Raw genomic sequence first — 22,398 nt, 5'->3', positions numbered from 1 at the left:
CAAGCTCTGAGATCCCCCCCTATCTCATATGGATTACAAACCCTTAAAGGACAGGAACTTTTTTTGTACTTTTTCTTTGTATATCCATATTTTAACAGAGTGCCTAATACACAATAAATACTTAATAAATGTTTGATGACTGATTGACAGACCACTTTTTCAGAGGCTCACCCAGATGAGAAATTATTTTGGCTAAAGTAATTCTTGAGATTATCTACTAAATTTTAGGTCAACTGTGACTTACGTTGGTGACTGGAATAATTATACTAATAAAATCACTACTCTAAAGTATTCAATATAAGTAATAATAATAATAGCTATCAATTTTGCAGTGCTATAAAGTTTATGAAACACTGTATATGTGTTATTTATTTGATCTTCACATGCATCCTATGAGGTATGATCATCATTACCCCTTTTTTACAGATGAGACAACTAAGGTGAAAGAGTTTAAGAGATTTGTCTAGGGGCATACAGCTAATAAATGTCTAAGGCAAAATTTGAGTCAGGTTTTTGTAATTCCAGTTCTGTGACTGTTAAATATTATACGCACACATAAGATAGATGAATGGATAGAAAGATAGAATTGAAAAAGAAAAAGACAGATAGATTAGAATAGAGATTTAGATGATAAAGGATAAATAAATGACAGAAATAGTTGAGAAAGAGAGAAAGTATAGAGAAAGAGACCGAGACACAGAGATGGAGGAAGACAGAGAGGGAGAGAGAAAAGGAGAGGGATGGAGGAAGAGAGAGGGAGAGAAAGGGGTTTTAATGAATCCTTGTTGCCACTGATGTGATATTCTCTCTGAGCTGTGTGGGGGGAGAGAAGGGGAAGATTGCAATCCACTCACCCACTCCATTCTGTGGAATTCAGATCCACCTTCTCCCATAAATCCTCCTAAGGGACCCATCCCAAGTGCTGAGAATCAGCTGTCTAGACCTGGAAGCCCTATCAATGTCTCAATAGAGAAACTACACTCCTTTCTCCCCAACCAGTGGCAAAAGAGACACTATACTACTTCTGTATAATTCTTTATCTAGAGTGTCATCTAGCCTACTTAGATTTACACTGTCTTCTAAGATTCACTGCCACAAAGCATCATAGAATATCATTTATATTTTTTAAAAGATGGGTTTTTCTTTCAGAGAGAAGACTGTAGTCAATGAAAGCTTTGTACAATCTCCCAGAAGCAAACTCATCTTTTCTCCGCTCTTTTCCATTCTACGTTCAGTTTACTATCCGTTTGCAAAGGTGTGTCCAAAATATATGTACTGCCGGTCTAACTTATCCATCTAGCTTTTGATTGTAATCTGGACAACAGACATTCTTCACTCCTCCCCCCCCCCCCTTTTTTTTTTTTTTTTTTGCTCGTTTGTTTTTCTTTTCCTCAGTGAATAATTAAAACAAAAACTCTTATGAGTAATAATGAATTTCTTTGGCAGACTGCGGTGTTGTGGGACTTGATGCAATATCCAAAAGTGGAAGTCTGGACCCTAAGACCTCTCCATTTTAAGGGACTGTCCCTTCAATTGATTCTCTGTGTCAGACACTTTCCATAACACCTTTAATAAGGCATACATACATTTCCCCTATTTATGTCTACCATATTAACAGAAGATTGTCAAATCTCTATCACTGTGCTAGTCAAGAAATGACATTAATGGATGTGTGAGTTACATGCCTTTTTTCTGCCTCAATCTTCCTGCAGGAGCACATAAAAGATTTACCCACTGTGTTAGCAGGAACCTTCACTTTTTCTTGATATTGAGATACTATCAGTGATTGTCCAGCCAGTTATCCCTTGCTCATATCATTGTGATCAGCCCATCTTCTCTTACAAATTACTCTTTATTCCTTTTCTCCTTATCTTAAATGTGTCATTTGTAAAGTTCCCCAAATGTAATATACTTTTTTTTTTTTATTTAATAGCCTTTTATTTACAGGATATATACATGGGTAACTTTACAGCATTAACAATTAATTGCCAAACCTCTTGTTCCAATTTGTCACCTCTTACCCCCCCACCCCCTCCCCTAGATGGCAGGATGACCAGTAGATGTTAAATATATTAAAATATAAATTAGATACACAATCAGTATACCTGACCAAAACGTGTAACATACTTTTCATCATTCTCTGGTTAATAATGTGTATTTGGTTCCAATTCATGGCATTTTCCACATCTCCCAGTTTTGCAAATGGATGTGTTTATGTGTGTGTATAGAAGCTAGTTCAAACCATGTTTGTGTATGTGTATTTGCTTACATGTGTATATATTTATATTTTGTATATATGTAGGAGTATACTTATATGTGTGTGTATATAAAATATTTGTACTTAGATGTATATATGAATAGGAATTAATTCAAATTATGTTTGAGAGGATAATTCAAACTTTGCAAACATGTATGTATATACATGTGTGTACATACTTATACCCACATGCATATATATGGTATGACTAGGAATTAGAACTCTGAATTCATTAATACAGAGAACTTCCAGATAAGGAAACTTTCTCTACCCATCTAGGTCAGCATATTCTCTGAGACTTAAAAGTGTCCTGGAGCAGTAATACAGAAATAAATCTCTGCCAGCTGGAGAACCTTAGAAAAACCACAAGACTTAGAAAATCACAAGTTATTAACTATCTGTGTTCTATCATATTTTTATTTATTTGGTTAAACATTTTCATACTATTATAAATATAGATACATGTGTATAAACATATACATATGTGTGTATATGTATGTATATATGTGCCTATATGTCTATATATCATTTTATTTATATTTACTTACATATCATATTTATATATAATATGTATCATTCAAATCAGGGTTTTTTTTAGCTTTAAATTGAATATTTTTAATTCAGAAATTCACTTCAATGAGAATCAGAAATTTTAGTTAATTCTCATTACTAAGAATTGGGAAAAGAATGGCAGTTGAATGGCTTTTATATTCAAGGCGCAAAAGTCAGCAAAGTGAAACTGTGATCAGAAGTTAATGACTACAATTTTTCTTCCAATCCACCCATACTGCAATGTTGATAAAACTTACACAATCTGACAGCCATTCTTATGACATCCACCACTAACTTTTGTGTAGTGATTGGAAATCAAGGAATTTCTTGTCAGTCAAAACTAAGAGCAAGCACTTAGGAACCGAACCATCTTGAAGACAAATGGGACAAAGAGGTGGACGGGTGGAGGGGACAGGGAAATGACAGTCGGTTGTGAGTTTGCCTTTGGCTTCAGAGGCTCAGAAATGAACAAGAGGTGTTCAAGATAACATTCAGAGAAAACAGCAAATAGCATTTCAATCTACAAGTTCAAAGTATTGTTCAATAACAGACCACTACAAAGAAATATGTCCGCTGCCCACTCTGTGGCCCCAGAAATCCAAAAATGTATTGTCTTCATGGTGAGAAAATAATATTCCAAGCACCAGCCCTGAAGTCAGGAGGACTTGAGTTCAAATCTGTTCTCAGACATTTAACACTTCCTAGCTATCTGACCCTGGGCAAGTCACTTAACTCCAATTGCCTCAGCAAAAATAATAATAATATTCATTTTAATCAAGCTATTTAGATGTTTATCAAGTGATTTCCTCATTATAATCTTGTGAAGTAAGTGATAAAAGTATTATCCCCATTTTATGTTTACAGAAAACTGAGGCTCAGAAACATGAATTGGTTAGCCCAGGGTAGATGTCAGAGTCTAGCTCCTGACTCCACTCATTTCTCCTCCAGGATGAATCCTCTCTGGTAGGTAAATCCAAGCCTATCATCTATGGGAATATGACTTTTTATTTTACATCAAAATTGTCTTTTAAAAAGAATTATAAGAGAAATCAAAAACTCCCATATAATGAAAAGGAAAACATTTGACCAGTCTCCTTATCAACATCAAATAGAAGCTGTAGACTTCTGAATAAAATCTTCTCAGCTTAGAAGGCTCAATGGGGACTGAATCCTGATAGCATCCCAGAGATCATGCTATTCAACATTAGTTCTATTTATATCTCAATTTCCTGTAATATTTTAGCACCTATAAGTGGGCTTGTTTAAAACTTTGGGGTCAGCCTTGACACCACTGGGGAAATAGGGTGACTGGCCCATGAGAACCCAGTCCTCAGAGTATATACAACATTTTCTATTGACTGCATATCCACGTAGAGGTTTGGTCAGCCTGCTTCTAGCATTTGACATTTATAAAGCTCTTATTTTGTGTCATGTATTGCATGATTATCTCATTTAATTTTTAGAACAACTTTGAAAAGTAGGTGCTATATTATTATCTCCATGTTACAGACAGGGAAACTGAGGCAAAAAGAGGTTAAATGATGTGCCCAGAATCACACAGCTAGTAAGTGCTGAAGTTGTAGTTGAACTCAGAAATTAGACATAAAAAGGTCCTTTCCCTCTCTACCTCATAATATAAACGCTTATTGCCTGACTATTTCCTAAAGGCTTACTCTTTGGTGACAAAAAATCTTTTCATTGGCTGCTGAATAAAAACAGTGTGAATACAAAAGGTTCAAACAGAAGAAATCTCTCTTTCTTCATTGCTAGTGAGGAAAAAACTATGACTGAGAAAGGTAGCAGTGATGGAGGCTGCATTAACCAATTGCCTCCCCTGCCTTATCTCTCACCCCACTGCCATGTGGAAGTGAATGAATGCTGCAGTATCGTTGCTGTATTCCATTCTTTCCTGATCTTAAGTGAATGAGACTATCTCAACCAGGTTCCAGCTTGTGAGTTTTGAATTGTCAAAAGAACCATTAGAGGTCCCCTGAAAGTAACAATAGTAGAGTCTAATGAGGAGTCACATCTAAGGAATAAGTATTGACCCACCCAGCAGTGGGTCAATCCAACAGTAGACATCAGTAAATCCTATATGCAATGGACCAACACATCCATCAGTTCTGCAGAAGAGAATTTGGTGAGAAGTATATTCTGTCGCAAATACCTCAGCTTTAATGCCACTTCCCCCAAGAATAGAGGAAAAATATGTCCCTGGTATGAAAGACTGCTGTACCTTCTCCATAAATATCCTTTTGCAAAAAAAATAATTGATGTTCATTGGCAAATTATATTGGGGAAATATGAACCAGTAGTTGTTATAGAGAAGAACATGGAGGATGGGGGCTTGAGAATGGAACTCCTGTTCTTAATTTCATCTGTTCCTTACAACAGCCTTTTGAGGTAGATGCTATTCTTAATTCCTATTTTACAAATGAGGAAACTGAGGCTTTATGACTTATCAGGGTCACACTGGTAATAGATATGAGGTGGGATCTGAACTCTGGTTTTTCTGACTCCAAATTCAACAATCTATTTGCTATTACTATATTCTTCCTTTAATCAGGAGATAGTATGGAATCAGAAGGGAGGAAAGAAATGAAGTTGAAATTTATTAGATCCCATCTAAAAAGTCCTAGGGATTTCCTCTTTTGCCTCAAATCAGGTCCTAAAAGACTGAAATTATCCCTTAGAGTGGATCCAAATCTCATGTGGTCTCATGGCTCCATTGCAGAGCTATCTCAGATCCCAGTAAGACCAAATGAGTGATACTCCCTCCAGTCCAAAAATCTTGATTTCCACTCAGTGTACACAAGCATAAACAAAAAGTGGCCTTCTGAGTTTTCCTATAGCCTTGTTTCTGGGCAAGATAGAAGGTCAAACAGGCAAAATGTGTTGTTCTCTCTGAGGAAGGGAAAGGGGAATTCTGTTTTAGTTTTAACATATTGATTTTAGTATTACTGTTTATTATTTATTTACTAAGATACTATTTACTAATAGCATTTATTTTTTTGGTTTAAATGCTAACATATTAATCAGTAAAATCATTCATCCTCTATTATTCAAAACATACAGACTTTTTGTTTTTCCCTTTCTTTCCATTTTGTTCAATGTTCAACTCTGACCACAGAAGGTTGACAAAATAAGAAAAAAAGTTTTAATTTAAAAGTAGCCCCTAAAATGGGAAAAAAGCAGGAACATCCACCCAAGACCCTAAAGAGCTATGAGAGAGAAAAAAGAGGTAATCACATCCTGTTGATCAGCCTAAGGCCCAGACCCTCTTCCCTTAATTCCCACTCATTTTGTTTCTTGTAAGCAATTAGAATGTTTGCGTTTAGTTTATGCTATTACTGATTTTTTTTAAAGTTGGATGGGCAAATAGATTACAAATACTGACTAAAAATCTGTGGTTTGGGACTTGTCTGTAGACTTCACATAGGACCCATATATCTTTTACCCCAGGTGATCAAGTGACCTGCTTTGGTCTTGCCATTGAAACATCTGAGTCACTCACTCAGTAGACTCCTGAGTGAGGGATGTGCTACTCACAGAAGGGTTGAGGTAGAATCAACAATGCTTTCCCAAGAAGCCCTTCCAGGTCTAAATACATCTGGACCACTAGGTGGAGTAAAAAAATGACAAAATTGTAGATTCTAAATAAGAGTTCTGTCCAGGTTCAGTCCTGTAAATCAATCTGTAACCTGGAACTGAATACGAAGCTTGAATTTCCCTTTTTTGTGTCTCTATTTCCAGTGCCTTACATAGTATTGTGCATATAATAGATATTTAATGTATATTTAACATCTACTGGTCATCCTGCCATCTAGGAGAGGGGGTGGGGGGGGTAAGAGGTGAAAAATTGGAACAAGAGGTTTGGCAATTGTTAATGCTGTAAAGTTACCCATGCATATATCCTGTAAATAAAAGGCTATTAAAAAAAAAAAAAAAAGATATTTAATGTTTCCTAAATTGTATTAGGTAAGTATCTGTATGGACACATATGCATACATATGTGTACACATGCAGATATATTATTTGTACATATATGCTAAATAAATGTATGCAACTATGCATGTTAAAAGTGATTATATAATTTATTGTATATCAAAGTATATAAATGCATCTGTGTACATATATAAATAGGGACATATGCATGTATGTGTATATATAAACAGATAATGCGTATGCACGTGCATATATGTGTTGCACATTCTATGCATGTGCATAGATATACTGCATAAATGCATATTTATATTTACATATATGTGTGTAGAAATATATTTATTTACTTATATATGTGTGTAATTTCCCAAATTTCTTAGAGCTATTTTAAGCTATTAAAACCTAAAGTCTTTTTGCACTGAGACTGAGAAGCCATATTATATATATATTATGCATATAATATATATATTATATATTACGCACATATATGTATACACATATATATAGATGTGTATGCCTACATCTACAAAATGTCCAAGCACTTTAAATATATAATCTCATTTGCTCCTCATGGAAACACTGAGAAGCTGGGGCTTTTATGATTATCTCTTATGATTGAGAGATGGTAAACAGCTTTCCCATAGTTTCATAGCCAGTAAGATGTAAAGGAAATTTGAACCCAAGTCTTCTTGACTCCTGATCTTACCCCTCTTCTTTTCATAATAGTACCTTACTTCCTCTGTGGAAAAAAAATATTCTCTACTTCCACTTTCTGATAATCACAATCACATTTAAATTTAAAATATACTTTTTTGCAAATAACTTTGAGAGGTAGGTTGAGCAAAAATCATCATGGTTATTCAAAGATGAAGATAACTGTTTTCAGAAAGTATAGCTGGTATATCTATGTGTGTGAATGTATACATGTGTATATAAATGTATTTGTGTGTGTAGTCAATCTCACTTGGTTCCTAGAATAATTCTGGGTTTTTGTTTTGGGGTTAAGTGACTTGTCCAGTGTCATATAGCTAGGACGTGTTAAGTGTCCGAGGCCACATTTGAACTCAGGTCCTCCTGACTTCAGGACAGATGCTCTATCCACTGTACCACATAGCTACCCCGATACTGTCAAACTACTACCTCCCCAATGCAGAACAGAAAACTCTCATAACAATGAAGTATAATCTATCTATGTCTAAAAATATATACTCTACGGTAATCACCAAAACAAGCTAATACTGGATGAGAAGTAGAATGGTGAAGCAGTGGAAATATATTTAGGGGTCCTCAAACTACGGCCCGTGGGCCAGATGTGGCAGCTGGGGACGTTTATCCCCCTCACCCAGGGCTATGAAGTTTCTTTATTTAAAGGCCCACAAAACAAAGTTTTTGTTTTTACTATATAGTCCGGCCCTCCCACAGTCTGAGGGACAGTGAACTGGCTCCCTATTTAAAAAGTTTGAGGACCCCTGATACACAACATAGGGGAGTAAATGGTTATAGTAAGTATTAAAACTAAGTATTAAAAATAAATAATAAGATAATACTTTGTAAAAAGGTGTTATGTCTTATTTTGCACCATTTCTCCACCAAGAGGCATCCTTACCATCAGACCTTTGAAGGAATCAGACTATACCTATTATAAAGGTAAAAATTCTGAATTATTTCAATGTTGTTTTCCTTTACATTATTGGGCAATTGTTCTCCTTTTTTCTTTACTTCAATCTAAATCAGTTCATTATTAGTTGTCCCAAGTTTCTTCATATTCTTTGTATTTGTTCAGTAATATTCTATTACATTCATATATCACAATTCCCCTCTGTTTTCGACACCCTTAGTAAACATACATAGCACTGATCTCACTGGATCAAAATAATACATACATCTGGTGACTTTTAGGATAATTACAAATTATTTTACAAAATAGTTGGACAAGTTCACAGATCTACCAACAATGTATCAGTCTTGTTTTCCCATAGTTCCTGTATCATTTTCCATTTTCATGTTTTATCATCTTTTCCAATCTGACTGGTATGAAGTAAAAACTGTGTTGTTTTAATTTGCAGTTCTTCACTTAAAAGCATTCTTTTATTGATGTTTTTTTTTTCTTCTTTTGAAAACTATCTATTCTTATTTTTTTGATCACTTATTAGGGAACTGATCTTGATCAGGATCAGTTACCAAACTATATAGATAGGGATGGATAAAGAAATGGAGATCTTGGATATAGACCTTTATCAAAGATATTTGCTGCAAAAATTTTTCTCAGCTAAATGTTATCTTTTTCTTCTATATTTGCTTAGTTTATTCATGCAAAGGCTTATTGTTTTATGTAATTAAAATTGGCTATTTTTATCTTTTTTTGATCATGACTCTAGGGAAGAATCCTTCAAAAATCTATTTCCTATTTTATAAAGTCTGAATCTCTGATAACATTTCATTAAATTGGAGCTTGAGTCTTTATAATTAGTGATCATTTAGAAAAAGCTAAGTTAAAGTTTATTTTTGCAGTATCAGTGAGAAAAGAGATTTATTAATCATGCTGATTATGCAAATGTAAACTTAGGGAAGAGGATTTTTTTTAAAAAAAAAAACCTATTTTTGAGGATATTGGAAGCAGTTGTTTATTTATTAATAATAGCCAAGCTAAGTTAAAATCTTTATTTGGATACTGTGGAATGGCCTGGTGCAGAAAGCACTGACTTTAGTGTCATATGATTACGTTCCAAATAAAGTCAGTTTCTTCTACTATAAGACGAGAGGATTGATCAAAATGACTCAAAGTCCCTTCCAGCTCTTAAGGACATGTGTATGACTAGCATATCAAAACAAAAAACCATTTTAAGTATCAAAAGAGTTGAGAGAGGAGGAAGAGTAGATTCTATCTGCCTTTTTGTAAAAGAATTCTAGGAGATACCATTCTCTTCTCCCTTACTAATGATTTGCATGGAAGTACCCCTACTATTTACCCTATAGCATTTAGTGTTACTTGGTAAATGCATTTGAAAAGAGCAGAACAAAATATTTTATGTGGTATGAAGTGGGAGGGGGAATTACAGAGAAAGGTCTCTCTGTTCAATGTATTGAGAGAAATATGTTTGTCTTTTCTACATAGTAGACTACTTTCAAAAGATAAAGACTCTAAGGCTGGGAGGAATTGCAAAGGCTCCTTAATCACAAATGTACAGATCCTTAACTATAGATAAGGAAACTGAGGTCCAGAGGTTAAATAACTTGCCCAACTTTACATAGTTAATATCACAGTGGGAATTTGAACTCGGGACCTACAACTCCAGAATCAATATCACCTCTGAAACTTATCATTTCCCCACTTCCCAGAATATTATTCTACCTGTACAAGGTATTTTATACCTATATGTGTGTATGTGTGTGTGTGTTTGTGTTTCTTGTTGTTTGTGTTTGTATTTTTCCTTAGTTAAAAGAAATCTTCTAGGAATTCTGAAATTTCTTTTATGGGCTGCTGAGTAGAGCTAGATTATGTCTTTTTTTTCTCCCCAGAGATAAGCATTAGTCTAACATTGCATATCTATGTAGCCCAAATTTGAAATACAGTTCCAATAGAAAAGTTTATCTTCCTTATATTCCATAGACTTCCCAGAGTTGTTTACATTAATGAGTTCTTTCCTCAAACATGCACATCCAGAAGCACAATTTTCCCATCCTGAAGATTTTTATCCCTCCCTACTTAATACCTTTCGTACAAAATATCTTTGGAGTCCTTTATAAATATTAAATATGTGTAATTAGTCCTCCCAGAGACTTCTCTGATAACAAGTAGAAGAGTTAGGCTGGATAAAAAGCAGGCCTCTTAGAACAGCAAAAAAAAAGAAAACATGGACATAAATTCATGATACTAACACAGTTCATTGCATTTTATGGTCAGAGATTGTTTCAGATAAATCCCCTTGAGTAAAATAATAAGATGATAATTAAAACTGGGCTTTACTGTGACTATAATGATCACTTTTTTATGCTCTCTCCAGGATGCCAAAATAACCAATTAATTCAATTTTTTTTTTTTTAAATGTCTCTTCAATTGGATAGCTAAATAGCACAGTACCAGGCCAGGAGTCAGGAAGACCTCAGTTTCCACACCTGTAAAATGAGGTTAATTGCAACACCTACCTCTCAGAGTTGTTGGGAGGATTACATAAGATAAAAATTGTAAACCACTTAGCATAGTATCTGGCACAGCAAGGACTATATAAATGCTGGCCATTATTACTATTATCAATTAAAAACAACAACACACAATAATAGTCCAATCATTTTGGGTACTTATTTTGTTTTTAAATCTGTTAACACAGTCAGTTGGTGTCAAGTCCACAAAATAAGATTTTTTTTTTCCCTCTCTTCAGTTTTCTTCTGCAATCTGAAATGCTCCTAAAATCTCAGACAGGGTCCCTCAAAAAAGATGGTTGGTACTATCTCATGGAAGCTATTTGTAAAAGGATTTAGGAAATAGGGCTTAATCACTGATTTCATTCATGTTTAACTCTTTGTGACCCCTTTTGAAGTTTTCTTCACAGAGATACTGGACTGGTTTGCCATTTCCTTCTCCAGCTCATTTTACTGAGGAGGAAACTGAGGCAAACAGCATTAAGTGACTTGCCCAGGGTCACATAGCTAGTAAGTATCTGAGCCTATATTGAACTCAGATCCTCCAGACTCCTAGCCTACCATTCTAACCACTGTAGCACCTAGTTGCTCTACAGGGCCTATACCTCAGACAATTACAACAAACATACATTCATTTGATTGCCATTCATGGTTAAAAAATAACTTTCCTAGAAGCACACAGCTAGTCCATCAAATAGAAAATTGCAGCAATCTGACTCCATTTCCAGGGAATTTTCAACCAGTCAATCGATCGGCAATATTTATTATATAGGCAACTAAGTGAAGCAATAAATACAGCTCTAGAGCTGCAGTCAGGAAGGCTCAAACCCTTACTGGGTGACCCTAGGTAACTCACTTGATCTCCATCTGCCTCAGTTTCCTCATCTATAAGATGGGGATAATAGTAGCATCTACTGCCCAGAGCTGTTGTGAGAATCAGATGAGATATTTGTAAAGTGTTTTCCAACCTTAAAGTGATATATAAATGCCATCATCATCATAAAGCACTTAATATATACACTATGATAGTTGCTGGGGTACAAGTACAAAGAATAATACTGTCCCTATTCCCAAAGAGTTTATAGCCTGTGTAATTACTAGTCTATGACTACCGAAAAGAATTTGATTCACTACAGAAAAAGGTAGTTTTAAAGTCTCTTCTCCAAGAAGGTGATTCTCATACCTATGTTAAAATCATAAGAAACTCCATCATGAATTAAATGAGAGATAATTTTGTTTAATGAACCTCTGATTACAAAATCAAATGAAGCATAATAAAACATGGAAGAAAATGTCTTGGCAATATTTTTGCCAATATAAAGCAGGATATCTCATTCACAACCCAAATACAAAGAGTGATTCCATTATAAAGCGACAGTAACAGGTTTTGTGGAAAACTCTGGGAAAGGCATAGATTCAGATGCTACTCAACCTTTGCTAGGTGGATGATTATGGTCAAATAATTTAATTTCTATGAACCCCATTTTTCTCATCTTTAAAGAAAGGTTAGTACTTAGATTACAGGGTTTTTGTGAGAATCTATGTGGTAGAATATTGGGTATAAAGACTTTTATAAAGTCTTAAAAAAAACATGAATTATTCTTATGATGAGCTTTTCCAAATGTTCCTCTTAACAGATGACTATATCAACCACTGAAATGATACTAACTTTCCTAAAAGAAGGCTCACAACCACTCAAAAGAATCTAAGCCAAAAAAACAAAGCAGGAAAAAAATGGGTGGAGAATATTGTTTTCCATAAAGATGCATATAGTTACAGAGACAGACCATCGAGTTTCGCATCAAACTGAACAGACATTGCAAATGGAATGAGTTGGGTTCAGAATGGGACAGAAGACAAAAGAAAAATAGCATAGCACTTTCAATAACCTTAACAATCTCATTGAAACAACCAACTTCTTAAGGCCATTTTTTTCCTAGTGATGACAGATAGCTGACTCATGGAACATGAATCTTTCAAGAATCAAAAGTTTGAATCACCCAGAGGATAATAAACATATGTGTAATTGACATAAATAGGCTATAACATGTAGCCAACAATGACCCCAAAAGTGGCAGAAAATTTATCATTAACCACTCAATAAGTATCTAGTAACTATCTGATATATATATATATATATGTGTGTGTGTGTGTGTGTGTGTGTGTATATATATATATATACACATATGTATTCTATATATACATATAGATATTATAATATAAGTAAATGCAATATATAGAAGTTAGCTAAATACATGGTGATTTGGATGAAAGGGCACTAGCAGCTGGTGAGATGAGGAAAAGATGCATACCCAAGATGGCACTCTGAGCTACATATTAAAGGGAAAAAAGGACTCTGAAATGGACTGAATAGTAAGTAAAGTAAGAAAATGAAAAAGGATAATTTGACATGCTGCTTTAGGGTCTTCTTTAGGTCAAGAAAACCTATGGGAAAGTACACCAAGTGTAGCTCCTATGAAAATGTATTTTAACAGGACAAAGGGTACACAGGATGAGAAGACCTAGATGGTTTATAATCTGCACCATTGGAGGGATCACCTACACCAAACAGATCATAGTTCCACTGAAGAAGTATTAAAGAAATACAAGTCAAATAAATCATTTAAACAAGAGAGACAGCATCTCTGCACTCAGCACACTTATTAATATTTGTTTGACTTCCTCAGCAAAATACTGAAAGAGAAGATAAAGATAAAGAAAATGAAAAATAATCCAACCTACAATCCAAAGAAAATGCTTTCACCTGAGAGTCTGAGAACAGTCTTAAAGAAGACTATTCTCAGTGCCCTAAATTTAACCAGTTGGAATTGGGTTTTAATTAGCAATCAATTTTACAATTTCTAATTAATGACTTTCTTTTATGGAAAGCTCTGCATTTGATTATAATAATGAAACACCACATCTACAGCCCAGCTATATTCTACAGAATTAGACGGTTAGGGGACTTTATGGGAAAGTATAAGCCCACCAAATTTTTCTCAGTTCTAAAGCATATGTTGACAAAAACTGAAACCAACAATCTTCATTTCCAGTGTGCTAAGCATCATAGGACAAAAATAGGGAATCACTTCACACTCCTGTTTTCCAACCAAAAGTTACAATGGAAATAAGTCAGGGTTAAAAAAAAAAAAAAGACTTTAGAACAAGTGGGCCAGGGGAACTAGGAAGAAAGAAAGGTTTTGTTATTGAAGTGGAAGTGAGAGAAACACAGCGAATACAAGCAGGAAACACTGCCCGGTAGTATTTCTTCAATCTGGACTGCCTCTGAGTGAATGATAATTCATTCCATGAATACCTTAAAAATCTGAAGGAACATTGGGAGAATGGTGAATGATATTAATGGTTTGTGAAGCTTAATTAAGAGACCTATTCACAACAGCTTGTGTTTATGCTAGCTTTTTTATGAACCAATCTTGCTAGCTCTTTTAACCTATCTTGATGCTGGCTTGTACTGTGACTTTAAGAGGAAGATGTGGTTTTGATCTGAATAATCAAAACCTGGCTATAAAATATACTCACTAGAAACTCATTAGAGAATTTCACTGCTGGACAAGGAACCTGGGAATCATAGGTTAGGTCCAAGATTTCTAACTACCTGTCTTATGTAATGGAAAATTATGTTTTTAAATTATGTCATTTGAATTCTTCATAGGTTGAATTAAGAGATGTTTATCTTTTGTCAGGATGAGTTGTTAAAACCAAAATTATTGAACAAAATGACTGAAAAATAGTAAAAAGTAAAAATAATATCTTGTTCTTTTATTTTTTCATAGTTTGAATAAAGATGTCATTTTCGAAAAAAAAGTTTTAATCAAAAATGTCCATTTTCTGGCAAGCTATCTTAAATCTAAATCTGTCTTAAATTCTACTTAACCATGATGAATTCATTGAAAGCACTGCATCAAATTTCTCTTATAGTGACATTCCAAGAGCACAGGGTTGGCCATGTTATTTCCCTGCTCAATAAGATCCAGTGGCTCCCACTTGCCCTAGAATAAAATGTGAACTCTTATTTGTCATTTAAATGATATGGACCTAACCTGCCCTTTATACATTCTACATTCCAACCAAAATGATCCATTTCCTATTCCTCTTGTGCACAGGCTACCCCCAAGGCTTAGAGTGGACCTTCATATCACCTTTGGCTCTCAGAATACCTAGCTGACTTGAAAGACCAACTACTTGAATCTCTCACTTTCTAGCTCTACCCCTCCCCTGTCAATTTTTATTTCCTCTGTATGTGTGTATGTCCGTTTTTTTTTTTTTTTAAATTTATGTGTATGTTTGCATTTTCCCATTTATAAGCATATGTAAATGCATGACAGTTGTAAAAAGACTGCTCTCAGAGTAAAGATGACTCTGGTTTACAGCCCACCTCTTTCATGTACTTACTTAGGATTTTAGGAAAGCCATTTAATCTTCTGTACCCTATACAGCTATCTAAGACAGACAGCCATAGAGCAATGTTCACTTGATAGAGAGAATTATTCATTTGAGGCTATTCTGATGAAATCACAAATCTAATTAATTTGTATTTGTTTGCACATTTAGGTATCTATACATTCATATGTATACAATACATATATAATGTATGTTATCATATGTATAAATACAATACATTAAGATATAAATTATACATATGGTATAGGTGTAATGTAGATTATACATTCGTACAATGCGTATGTATATTATATTGTGATATAATGTGTATATAATACATATATATCAATTGTCATATGTATATTTTATACATGATATAGTTTTATATATATGTGTATCATATAGATTATAAATATTCAGAATACATATGTAATAGAGATTATAGATTTACACATTTTTAAATAGATTTACACATGTATAATATAGATTATTATATATCTGCATATAATATGTGTTATTATATTCAAGAGTTCAAGAGAATTTCTAGGTAATTAATCATTTTATTAATTATGGTTAGTGAATAATTAATAAAATGGTCATTTAACAGTCTCTTGTTAACTAAATATAGATCAGGGCAGCTTCAGCAGGCAACAATCAATTCTGATTGGTTAACAATTAATGAAAATGAATATTACAATGAGAGACAGATCAATTCTAATGAGAGACTGGGAGACATGACTTGTCACTCTTACTCTCAAGACCACTTAGCCTCAGGCAATCTACCCCTACTCAAGCCTGAGTAGAAGAACACAATGGGTTTCCCCAGTTGGATAGGGTCTGAATAAGACTTTTAATTCAATCTCATTATCAGCTCTATTCTTCAGAGGTTATTTTGACCTAGAAAATAATGAGGAAACATGAAAGTTTTTTAAAATCCTATACCTTACTTATTGTGTATCTAATTTATATTTTAATGTGTTTAACATCTGCTGGTCATCCTGCCATCTGGGGGAGGGGGTAGGGGGGGTAAGAGGTGAAAAATTGGAACAAGAGGTTTGGCAATTGTTAATGCTGTAAAGTTACCCATGTATATATCCTGTAAATAAAAGGCTATTAAATAAAAAAAATAAAATAAAATAAAATAAAAAAAAATAAAATCCTATACCTTTCCAATATTAACAGTTGGCTATTTAATAATCGTTTCTCTCAATGTATAATGTAGATTATCATATATGTATATGACACATGTAAAATGTATTCTATATGTATATAGAATACATATATAATAAAGATTATTGTATTATTTGTAATAAATCAGTTTATCTATAGTACATGTAGGATATAAATTATATGCATATATAAGACATGTATGATATAGATTACTGTATATATATATAGTATATTGTATATATCTATATATATTATATATTATATATATAATATATATATATATAATATATATATATATATATAATATATTATAATATATATATAATATAAATATAATATATATATTATATATATAATATATATTATATATATATTATATCTGTATATATATAGTATATTGTATATATCTATCTATATTGTATATATAGATTATTATTTGAGTATATAATACATGTATCATGTTGATAATTATTGTATGTATATAATACAACATGATATAAATCTATCCAGATGCACATGTTGTTTATTCTACTTTTTGAATGTAAACTTTTTGAAGACAAGAACCATTTTTTTTATCTTTGTATATCCAAGTCCCTAGCATAAACACTGGACTATGAGACATGTTGAATAAATTACTTTTGTTGAATAGATGAATGAGGAGGCCAGGTTCTGAAAGAAAGAGGGCAAGTTTATCCCATCTTGAAATGTGATGTGACCTAGTTCAGTTAAAAGTAAATTTTTTCATCTTTATTACCTCCTTGGATTTTCAGTATTTTAGGAGATGATAGTACTCAAGTCTTCCATTCACCTCCCCCATGACCCCTTGCTCTAACTTAGCTGCCCTCAGCTGCATTGTCTCTCCTTTAGAAAGGAAAAGTTGCTGACTGAAGCAGATTCTGAGTTCTAATGTTTCCTCCTCATGGCAACTATTTAAAACTATTAACTCTATAAAAATGGTGTCAAGGGGTAGCAAATCTGATGGTTTATCATCTGCAAGGCACTTTCTCTACAAAATTACAAATTTTATTTCATATTATCATCATGACAACCCTGGAGGTGGGTATTCATTACTATCCCCATTTTACAGGTCAGGAAACTGAGGCACAAATTAGCAATACCTTTCCCTAGTTAACACTTATAAGTGTTTGAAAACAATTTTAAACTCATTGTCTTCCTAATTCCAACCCCAGCCCTCTTTATCGACTGTTCCACAAACTATGATAATAGCCAGCATTTATACAGTGCCTACTCTGTGCCAGGCAGTGTACATGTCTTATATATGCATATAATAATTTATATCCTACATGTACCATAGATGCACTATGATTTATTACAAATAATACAATAATCTTTATTATATATGTATTCTGTATACATCAATTCAATCTTTTTTTTACAAATATCTCATTTATAAGAACCCTGGAAGATGGATGCTGTTACTATTCCCATTGAACAGATGAAAAAACTGAGGCAGACAGAGGTTAACAATAACTTGTCTGAGGTCATATTGGAACTCAGGATTTTCCTGACTCCAGGCTCAGCCCTCTCTACCCACTGGACGGTCCAAAGCTACCTCTTTGACAATATAATAGCCAGGCAATGTACCAGGTAATATGCAAAGCAGTTTACAAACATTATTTCATTTAATGCCTACAACAATCCTGGAAGACAAACTTTTAGCAAGATTTATTTTTTATTATTTCATTTAACATTTATGTATTATATTTGTATATTTTATTTATATATATTTAAATATTTATCATATCTAATATAGTATAATTCATTATAATGAATTATACTATAGTTCATTATTATCTATTATTATCCCTTAGGAAATTGAGGCAAACTGAGGTTTAGTGGCTTGTTCAAAGCGCAGAACTAATCATTATCTGAAGCCAAATTGAATTCAGATCTTCCTGTCTCCAGATCCAGAGCTTTCTGCTCTATGGCTCCCCCTAGCTGTCTTAAGTGTCTAGAAAATGCTATTTTTTGTAGGTTGACAATACAGCCAACTCCCTTCACTCCTTTATTTACTTCTCCAAGAAAGCCACGATTACATTTTATTGTATCATCTTTCTATCTCCCAGTTTCATTTATAGCCAGAATATGTCAAAAGAGATACATTTTAGTTCCTCAAGTCACAGTTTATCAGTCAATCATAAGTTTGTTAAGTACCTACTCTATGCCAGGCACTGTAAGTGCTGAGGATACAAAGTTGGACAGTGATTCAGAGTATCAACAATTAAATTAATGTTACAAGCAGTTTTAAAACTGACCTGCCCTCCTCCCCCAATTTCACCTCCTTTTGGACACACTGTTCTATCATCACTAAGGAGGGACAAGAGATCCATAAGAACCTGCATGCTGATACCTTGTGAATTTCTGTGGCCCAAGAATGAAAGGCAACATGGTACCTTGGACAGCTCTAGACTCAAAGACCCTGGGTTGACATCCCATGTCTGATAGTTATTCCCTCTGTGACTTTGGCTTAGACCTCTGAAGCCCCAGTTCCCACAAGGAACCATCCTATATAGGGCTGCATAGATTGCTTGCTGATGGGCGATGGGTTATCTCCAAACTGAGCTAGGCTGGTCCCTATAGACTGGAGACAATTAGTCACCAGGACTTGCTGTTCAAGTTTTTCTATTACCTGCTGATCTCCTGCAAACAGGGTCACCTTCACCCCATGGTCAGGCATCCTCAGAATAGGACTTCTGTGGAGGTCATTGTTGAAGCAAAAATATTAAACATATCTAATTTCATATGATAGAAAAACAAAGGAGTGGGTATTGAAAGTTTTCCAGCAAAAAGCTTAGGACCAAAAGCAGGCTGCCGATTTTACTTCCTGTATCTGTCTAATATTAATCTGTCGGTCAGTTGGTAACAAATTGTTGTTCGGTCATATCCAACTCTCTATGACCCCATTTGGAGTTTTCTTTGATGATGGAGAGGTTTGCCATTTCTTTCTCCAGGCCTGATACTCTATGCACTGTACCAGCTGCCTGCCTCAGGAAACAAAATTATTTGTTATTCCTTCATCTTAATTGTTAACTATTTATTAATAATAATTATTATTAATTCTTAGACTTTTCTATACTTGACCCTCATTTTCTAGGATATTCATTATATCATTAAATGTTTTCTATTGGAGCCCACCTTCAGTATTCATGAATCAGATTTAATTCCTCTAAAAACAAATATTGATAACCCTGGAAAGATTTTACGTGCATCCTATGTAATATACTATGGCTACTGTCTGAGGTCTAACTAAGCTCATGAGGTAGAATCTTATCATCAGCGGCACACCATTGGAGAAAAGGTAATTTCAGGATTTATAAAAGTAAGGTACTTATAGGCTTGAGCCAAACAAGGAATGAAGGAAGATGTTGGGTTCTGTCACTTGGCTTCACAAATGCCCTTCAATCTTTATGCCTGACGGCCTTGATGTTAAAGTCTAGGGATTCTTTTTTAGCCCAGTCTGTCTATTATAATGAATTATATGGCAGTTTAGCCATGTGAAAATACTCAACTAAGCCACCATATCATTCTGTATCTGGATCAGAAGGCATGAAGAAAAGCCACCTTAGGAAGCAAACAGCAAAACAGTGACTGCTTTTTAAGATCATATGATTTGTGGCTATGAGACAACTTGGATTGCCTCATCAAAGATGAATGAAAGATAAACACATCCCAAAATCACCTATGACATCTCTAAACCAAAAACCAAGGAATCAGCAACAAATTACAAATATACTAAAATACATAATAGTGTGCCCACCAAAAAAAAAAAAAAAAAAAAAAAAAGAATCCGATAACGAGGATAACAATACTTTTATAAATTTCTCAGAAGCCTATTGTCAGTTAGTAGTGTGCTTATAAATGTTTAACAACTAGTTTTCAGAATGATTGAGAGCAACAACCACACACGGCTCAGTTGAATCTGTATCTAACACGGTCACCATTATTTTCTTAAGTTTAGATAACCAAAAAAACAATAAACTAAGAAATGATTTGTAATATTTGTTGAAATGTAAATGCTCACATTGAAAGTTTATCTTTCCCCCACCTAGGTCTCCCTCTCTCTGCTTTTTAAAGTCCTTTTAGAGTTCTTACAAGAACTGTTTTTGTGTTGGGGATCATTTGACATTTCTCATTGAAAAAGAAGTGGCTTTTTTTTTTAGCTCCCTTATCTTCCTCTGAACATAAACCCAGATTTTCTCTGTTCCTGTAATTAGTGTCTATGGTTGGGGTCTTTCTCCTTTGCTTACTCATTTTTACTTATTGTCTTATTTTGGTTTTAGCGATTAAAGGGTAATCAAGTTGTTGTTCAGAGATAAGGGGAATGATGCCCCAAGTCTCAGGTCCTTCTACTGTTATTTTCTAAAGTCTGTACTGAGTCTCAACTCTGGGCTTTTCTCTCCATGGATAGAACCTCTCTAACCACACTGTCTAGCAAAGAATTTTGCTCCCTGAAAGTCCCTCGTTCGGTCTTCTCTGCTCCAAACTGAAGCCAGGGACTCTCATCTGCAAGTGCCCACACCAACAGGGTTCCCACCTCTCACTACACTCACCAGGCTTGTGCTAGCTCGTTCTTCCCCTAGTCACAGTCCAGGCTGCATCGAGTCAGCACAGTGGGAAAGCACTTGAATCTTCTCAGCCATCAAACCTCCAAATTGTGCGGGATGAGAGTTCCTTAAGGCTGAGGCTGCCTCTCAACTCAACTGCTCCCAGAGATTGTTGTTTGTTCTTTCTGTAGAATCGGCCTGAAGATATTTGCACTTGACTCAGTTCAATGAACCTCTGCCCCTGAAGGATGGATCTTTCTTGGGGTCTTCTCAAATTGTTTTAGGAGAACAATTGCTTCACACTAGATTTATTTCTGTTATCTGAGGCAGTGTTCTTTTTTTGATGGAGGAAAATTGGAGAGTCGAAAGTTTTCTGACCTCCTCCTCCATCTTCCTAGAATTCTCTCTTCATACTGAAAATTTAACAAGAGACCTAATAATCCCAGAGTTAGTTTGAAGGCCCCAAATCCAATCTCTATTGTAATTAAAGTTTTGTCGATTCAATTCAAAGGCACTTGTTATTTACTTACGTTAAGTAAAGCCTTCTGCTAGGAATCAAATATTCAAAAATAGCCAAATAGCTCCTGATGTCAAGGAAATTACATTCAATTTGAGGGTTGAAGAGAGAAGAAATGCAACATACATTCAAAAATGTATGTAACAATTTAAAATAATTCTAAAATGGAAAAAAAATTAATAATTGGGCAAGCTTAAAAGTCCTTGTATAGGAGGTATCACATGAACTGGAGTCAATGGTGAGGAGGGAGACCTTGGTCTAGACCTTGGGATTCACCTGAATAAATATACAGTGATGAGGAATGGAATGTTGCTTGTGGAGAACAGTTATAAATTCAGTTTAACTGAAATTAAGAATACATAAAAGGAAATAATAAAGTCAGACTGAAAGGTAAATGGGAAATATATTGTGGAGCATTTTGTACAGTCAGTTATACATTTATTAAGACCCTACTATGTGACAAGCCACTGTAATAAAATATAAAGAAAAACTTTAGACAATCCCTGCTTTTAAGGAGCTATCAGAGTATATTGGAGGAGATAATATACAACAACAATGAACAAAAACACTATATATATAGGATAAAATGGAAGTAGTCAACAGAGTACAGCAACAAAATGTAAAATAGCAATGTAAGGTAAATGTAAATGCAATATAAAGTAAAGTAAAAATGAAAGGTGGGTGAGTGTGGACCATAACATAGCATTTCCACTCTTTCTGTTATTGTTTGCTTGCATTTTTGTTTTTCTTCCCAGGTTATTTTTACCTTCTCTCTAAATCTGATTTTTCTCATGCAACAAGATAACTGTATAAATATGCATGCATATATTGTATTTAAAATATACTTTAACATG

At 34.2% G+C, this 22,398-nt stretch overlaps 1 long non-coding RNA gene across 1 annotated transcript in view; it reads right to left on the bottom strand.

Annotated features, from left to right (window-relative positions):
* LOC116419473 overlaps window positions 1-21,861 on the bottom strand; it is a 55,847-nt gene extending 33,986 nt beyond the window's left edge. The window contains exon 1 of the long non-coding RNA XR_004229799.1: window positions 21,034-21,861. This is a non-coding gene — a long non-coding RNA (uncharacterized LOC116419473). The remainder of the gene's footprint in view (window positions 1-21,033) is intronic.
* Window positions 21,862-22,398: the final 537 nt, after the last annotated feature.

This window comes from Sarcophilus harrisii, chromosome 5 (genome assembly GCF_902635505.1).
Source record: "Sarcophilus harrisii chromosome 5, mSarHar1.11, whole genome shotgun sequence".
Classification (NCBI taxonomy): domain Eukaryota; kingdom Metazoa; phylum Chordata; class Mammalia; order Dasyuromorphia; family Dasyuridae; genus Sarcophilus; species Sarcophilus harrisii.
The sequence above is the reverse complement of the archived record's forward strand: the minus strand, read 5'-3'. Positions and strand labels throughout refer to the sequence as shown.